Source organism: Monopterus albus, unplaced genomic scaffold, assembly GCF_001952655.1.
Source record: "Monopterus albus unplaced genomic scaffold, M_albus_1.0 scaffold77.1, whole genome shotgun sequence".
In the NCBI taxonomy this organism is placed as follows: Eukaryota; Metazoa; Chordata; class Actinopteri; order Synbranchiformes; family Synbranchidae; genus Monopterus; species Monopterus albus.
The window spans coordinates 238,756-244,685 of NW_018127957.1; positions in this window are offsets into that span (position 1 = coordinate 238,756).

Here is a 5,930-nt window from a genome sequence, read left to right on the forward strand (position 1 = left end):
GGTGCTAGTTGTTGGACCCCTTGACAGTGTATCTGCCACCACGAGTGTTTTGCCTGGTGCGTATTCTGCTTTCACATTGTACCTCATGAGCCTAAGGAGCAGTCTCTGGCACCTCAGTGGCACTGTGTCCAAGTCTTTGCAGTTGATTAGAGGGACCAAGGATTTGTGGTCAGTTATCAGTTTGAATTGATCCATGCCACACAGATACTGACAAAAATGCTCACATGCCCAGACTCCGGCTAAACATTCTTTTTCTATCTGTGCGTAACGTGTTTCAGCATCTGTGATTGTTCTGGAGCAATAAGCGACAGGCTTCCATCCCTCCTCATGCTGCTGAAGGAGCACTCCTCCAAGGCCATAGCTGCTGGCATCGACTGATACTGTTGTTGGCCTGTTTGGGTCGTAATAGGCCAATACAGGTGTACTCATCAGGGCTCGTTTCAGAGCCTGGAATGCTTTCTTTTGTGGCTCATCCCAGACCCATGTTGTGCTGGCTTTGAGAAGATCGTTCAGGGGTGCTGCGACAGTCACCAGTTGTGGAATATATCTCCCTACATAGTCAATCATGCCCAGTGCCCGTTTTAGCTCTTTTATGTTGGTTGGGGCTGGCAGCTCTGCTACTGCTTTTACCTTTTCTGGGTCTGGCAAGCGACATTTGTCCTTGTTCAGCTTCAATCCTGCCCTCGCTGTTCTCTCCAGCACTTGTTCCAGCTGTTTATCAAGTTCTTACCCGCTGGATCCATGAACTATTGTGTCGTCCATGTACACCTCCACCCCTTCCAAGTCTGCCAGCAATTTGTGCATTTTTCTCTGGAATATTTCTGGTGCAATGCTGATGCCAAATGGCAGACGTTTAAAACAATACCTGCTGATGTTGTCAGTAGATTGCTTTCTCTATTCAGTGGGATTTGTCAGAAACTGCTGGATGCGTCTAGGGATGAGAAGATTTCGGCCCCTGCTAGCTTTGCCAGGACTTCATCTGTCATTGGTAGAATGTATCGTTCTCTTTTTATTTGATCATTCACCTTTTTCATATCCACACATCTACGCAGTTTTCCTTTTGAGTTAACCACAGGCACCATTGGGCTGCACCAGTCTGTAGACTGGGTTACTTTTTCAATCACACCTAAAGCCTCCATCCTAGTCAGTTCTTCCTTAACTTTGGGTAGGGGGGCCAGTGGCACCCTTCGAACTGTGGTCAGTGCGTATGGTTCCACGTTCTCTTTGAGGTGGATTTTGACGGGTTCAGTCTTCAGTGTGCCATGTTTCCCAAATGCTCCGCTGACCTGCTCCACTACACTCTTCTCACTAACCCTAAGGCTATTGCTGCTTTTCTGCTGAGTAGGTTGTTAACTGTGGGACCTCTGACTACATACACCTCCTCTACCTGCCGTTTTTTTTTGTAGTTAAAGGTCGTTGTGAAAAAACCCATACAATGTAGGTGTCCCGCTGGGCTAATGAGGGACTTCCGCTTTCTTTAAGTATTGTTTTTGCGTCAGCGCCCTGTAAGTGTCATGGCCTATTACTGTGGCGTCCGCCCCTGTATCTATTTTAAACAGGGTGGGCTTTCGGCCTATTTCTAGTGTCACTGTCCAGTTATATGGGTCACTCTCAGAATCTATAGACCCCAGGTAGAATGTGTCATCCTCTTGGGGTTTCTCTCTGACTTCGTTTATACTTTTTGAGTGGCACCTTTGTTCTCAATGTCCCTTTTTATGGCATCTCCTGCATACAGAATCTTGTGCGGGGCATGTTGACCTTATCTTGAGCATCTCGTATCACTCTTTTCGGCTTGATGGTGCGGACTGTGTTTTGCCTCCTTTTCTCTCCTCTCATACCTTTCTGGTTTATGTGGTCTCTGCGACGCTCTTCCTGGCTGCCATTTGTGGTGCCGCACCTCCTGAACACAGCACGAAGACTCCCCCTGCTGGTTAATTTGCAGCTCGACCTCCTCGGCTTGCCTGATCATGTGGACTGCTGTGTCTAATGTCAGTTCTTTAGAAAGATGTAGTCTTTTTGACAATTCTTTATCCCGTATGCCCACAACGAGTCTGTCCCTGATGTGCTCGCTTTTCTTCTCTCCGAACTCACACATTTCAGCCAGTTCATAAAATGCCCGGATGAAGTTCTTGACCTTTTCATCGGGTTTCTGTATACGCTGATGAAACTGGGCCCTCTCATGTATGACATTCTTTCGGGGAATAAAATAATTGTCAAACTGTTTCAAAACATGGTCAAAGTCCTTCTCAGAGTCAGCCAAGGGGAATGTAAACGACTTCATTACATTTTCCGCCTCGCTTCCCATTGCATAGACTAACGTGCTTACTTGGATTTCTCCATCCTCTTCCTTCAGCTCAATTGCTGTGCGGTAATGCAGGAATCTCTGCCGCCATGTTGGCCATTCTCCTGGCTTGTCGAAGCGGAAGTTTTGTGGTGGCTTGAAACTTGGCATTTTTTCTCCTATTCTTCTTCTCTTTTTATTTATTTATTTTTTTACTGTCATTTGGGCGTCGCATCTTGCGATCCCACTGCTGATGCCATGTCAAGTAATGAAGTACTCTCCATCTTTTTTATTACTTGGTTTTTTATTAAAATAACACACGAACAGTAACGAAGCTCTCCTCCCCCTAGCTGACATCTACTCCCAAAGATCCTCAATAATACATGACATCCCTCTCTATTGCATACTTCCTTGACACAATGTATCTCATCTATAGATTAATACATTAGAAAATACATGTTGACCATGCAGTAGGTCATTATGAATTATACAGTTGCATGAAAAAGTATGTGAACCTTTTGGAATTTTATGGTTTTCTGCATTAATTTGTCATAAAATGTGATGTGATCTTCATCTAAGTCAAGAGTATTAACAAATGTTTTTAATGTGCCTAAAATAATAGGCACAAATGGTACATAGTCTTATACTTGTATAGCGCCTTTCTATGCTTTTACAGCACACTCAAAGCGCTTTCACACATTATTCGGCCATTCACCCATTCGCACTCACAAGCACTCACACACCGGTGACATCACCGGGAGCAACTGGGGGTTTAGTGTTAAAGGCTCAATTCTATTATAAAGCCTCGTCCGGTTTTTTCAAACCAGGAACTCAGAGGGACGACTCAGACCACTTGAGTATATAAAAAATATAACCGTGCTGGTTTATTCAAAGAGTCACAGGCAAGAATTAACATTACGGGTCCAAAGATCTTCCAACCCCCAGGCTGCCCAAGCAGCCCGGAAACAGGAAAGACCCCGAACCAAGAATTGCTATACAATATTAATCATTTCTGGGCTAGCCCATACCACGCAGGGCGTCAAACCGTGACGTCACCCAATATGCCAGCTTGGCAGCTGAGCAGAGCAGTAGACCAAACATAGAAACAACAAGAAAATAATGTGTGTGGCTGTTGTTTTCGTGGTGTGTATCTAAAACAATTTGACATAACATTACACATTAAGACAAATATTATGGTCACTTTTACCGTCATAACATTTGTCCTTGACTGCAGCCTTTCTCTGCTTTAACTAACCTTGCATTTAACAGCCTGAGCAAGACATCCTGGCTACACTAACATCTTCTAATACAACAGATCTCTAATCAATATCTATCTAACTAAGAAATTACCTAACATGGACAATAGGATCAAAAGCTGTTGAATGTTGTACCTCTGTCCAGGGCGGAGCAGCCCAAGAATATAAAATGCATTGTAAAACGTGATTCCACAAGATCAAAAGAGTTCTGCTCTTTCATGTCTTTATTGAGAAGAACCATAAAAAACCTCATAGTGCTAGTGTTTTTCCACTAGTATGTGAACCCTTGAGTTAATGACCTCAAAAAAGCTAATTGGAGTCAGGTGTTAGCATACCTGGAGTCTTGTTAAGAATATTAGTTTGGGGGTGTGGACTAGAGCTACTTTGACAGATAAAAACTACTCAAACATTTGGAGTTTGTGCTGCACTAGAAGAATATGTTTATGTGAGCTATGCCTGGCCAAAAAGAGCTTTCAGAAGATCTACGATCAAGAATTGTTGAGTTACATAAATCTGGAAAGGTTACAAAGTGATTTTAAAGACTAAAAATTCACCAGTCTACAGTTAGGCAAACGATATACAGATGAAGACACTTTGTTCATCTATGTTCATGACTCTACAGTAAATAAAACACTGAACAAGCAGGGTGTCTATGGTAGGACACCACAACGGAAGCTGCTGCTTACTAAAAAGAACATTGCTGCACACCTGAAGTTTGTGGAAGAGCACATTGACACTCCACAGTGGTATGTTTTGTGGACTGATGAAACTAAGATTGAACTATTTGGAAAGAACATGCAGGTACTACATCTGGTGTAAAAAGGGCACTGCATATCATCATAAAAACATCATCCCAACATTAAAGTATGGTGGAGGAAACCTCGTGATTTGGGCCTGCTTCGCTGTATCAGGGCCTGCCCAGCTTGCAATCATGGAAGGGAAGATGAATTCCCAAGTGTATCAAAAAATGCTTCAGGATAATGTAAGGATGTCCATACATCAACTGAAACTCTGCAGAAGTTGAGTGATGCAACAGGACAATGACCCAAAACACCGGAGCAAGTCCACAACAGAATGACTAGTCAGAGTCCAGATCTCAACCCAATAGAGATGCTATGGAATGACTTGAAGAGAGCCATACACGGGAGACGTCTAAAGTATAAGACAGAGCTAAAGCAGTTCTGCAGGAATAATAGGCTGAAATTCCTCCTGAACGATGTGCAGGTCTGATCCACAGCTACAGGAAGCGCCTGGTTAAGGTTATTGCTGCCAAGGAAGGGGTCAACCAGTTATTAATTCCAAGGGTTCACTTACTTTTTCCACTACCATTTTGAATGATGAATGAGTGTCTTCAATAAAGACATGAATGATCAGATTTTTTGTGTTATTTTAGGCACATTATATTCATCGGTACGTTTGACTTAGATGAAGATCAGATCACATTTTATGACAAATTAATGCAGAAAACCATGAAATTTCAAAAGGTTCACTTACTTTTTCTCGCCACTGTAAATGCTATAATTCAAGGCTATATCCTACGAAGCCATAGGCTTCCTTATTAAACTACACTGAAATACCAGGGCTAACCTTCAAGGATTTACAAATAAGTATAGGTTTTTGCCATTGGAATTTTTTAAAAACACAGCTACACAGGCAGAATGTCAACTATTAAAACATTAAAAATGAGAAGGTGTCAGGTTTGGCGTGTACAGATGCCAAACAGAGGTTGTGGTGAACTCAATTAAATAACCAGACGAACCGAGGTAGCGACAAGTTCTTTACTAGTAGTAAACAAAACAACTAACACAAAGTCCAGGATATCAATCAGGTTGATAAGACAGTCCAGGGTCGGCGCTGGTAAACAGGTATAGCCAGGGGATCCAAACTCGAGGTCAAGGGGGACAAAATCAGAAGGTCGGTACACTGCAGGCGAACAGAATCTGGGAGGGCATAGACAAAACACGGTGGTCAAAAAACGGTAATCATAGGTCAGAAACAGTCAGGCAAGGTATAATTGCTGGAGAGTCAGAGCTGGGGTCTAGAACAATCTGGCAGCGTCCTGGTGGGAGGTCGTTGCCTAAATAGAAGTAAAAACCAGGTGCAAACAATAATTGGGATTTGGGTTTTTTTTTGTCTTTAATCCATAATCATCAAAACTGAAACAAATAAAGGCTTGAAATATTTCACTTTGTGTGTAGTGAACTAATATAACATACAAGTTTCACTTTTTGAAACAAATTATTGAAATAAATGGACTTTTCCTCGATATTCTAATTTTTTGGCACATACCTGTATGTGTGAATTCATTATGTTCTCGTTTCTATCGGTTTGTACATGTGTGTGTGTGTGTGTGTGTGTGTTCTTGAATGTTGCCTTTGTGCTTTTTATCGTGT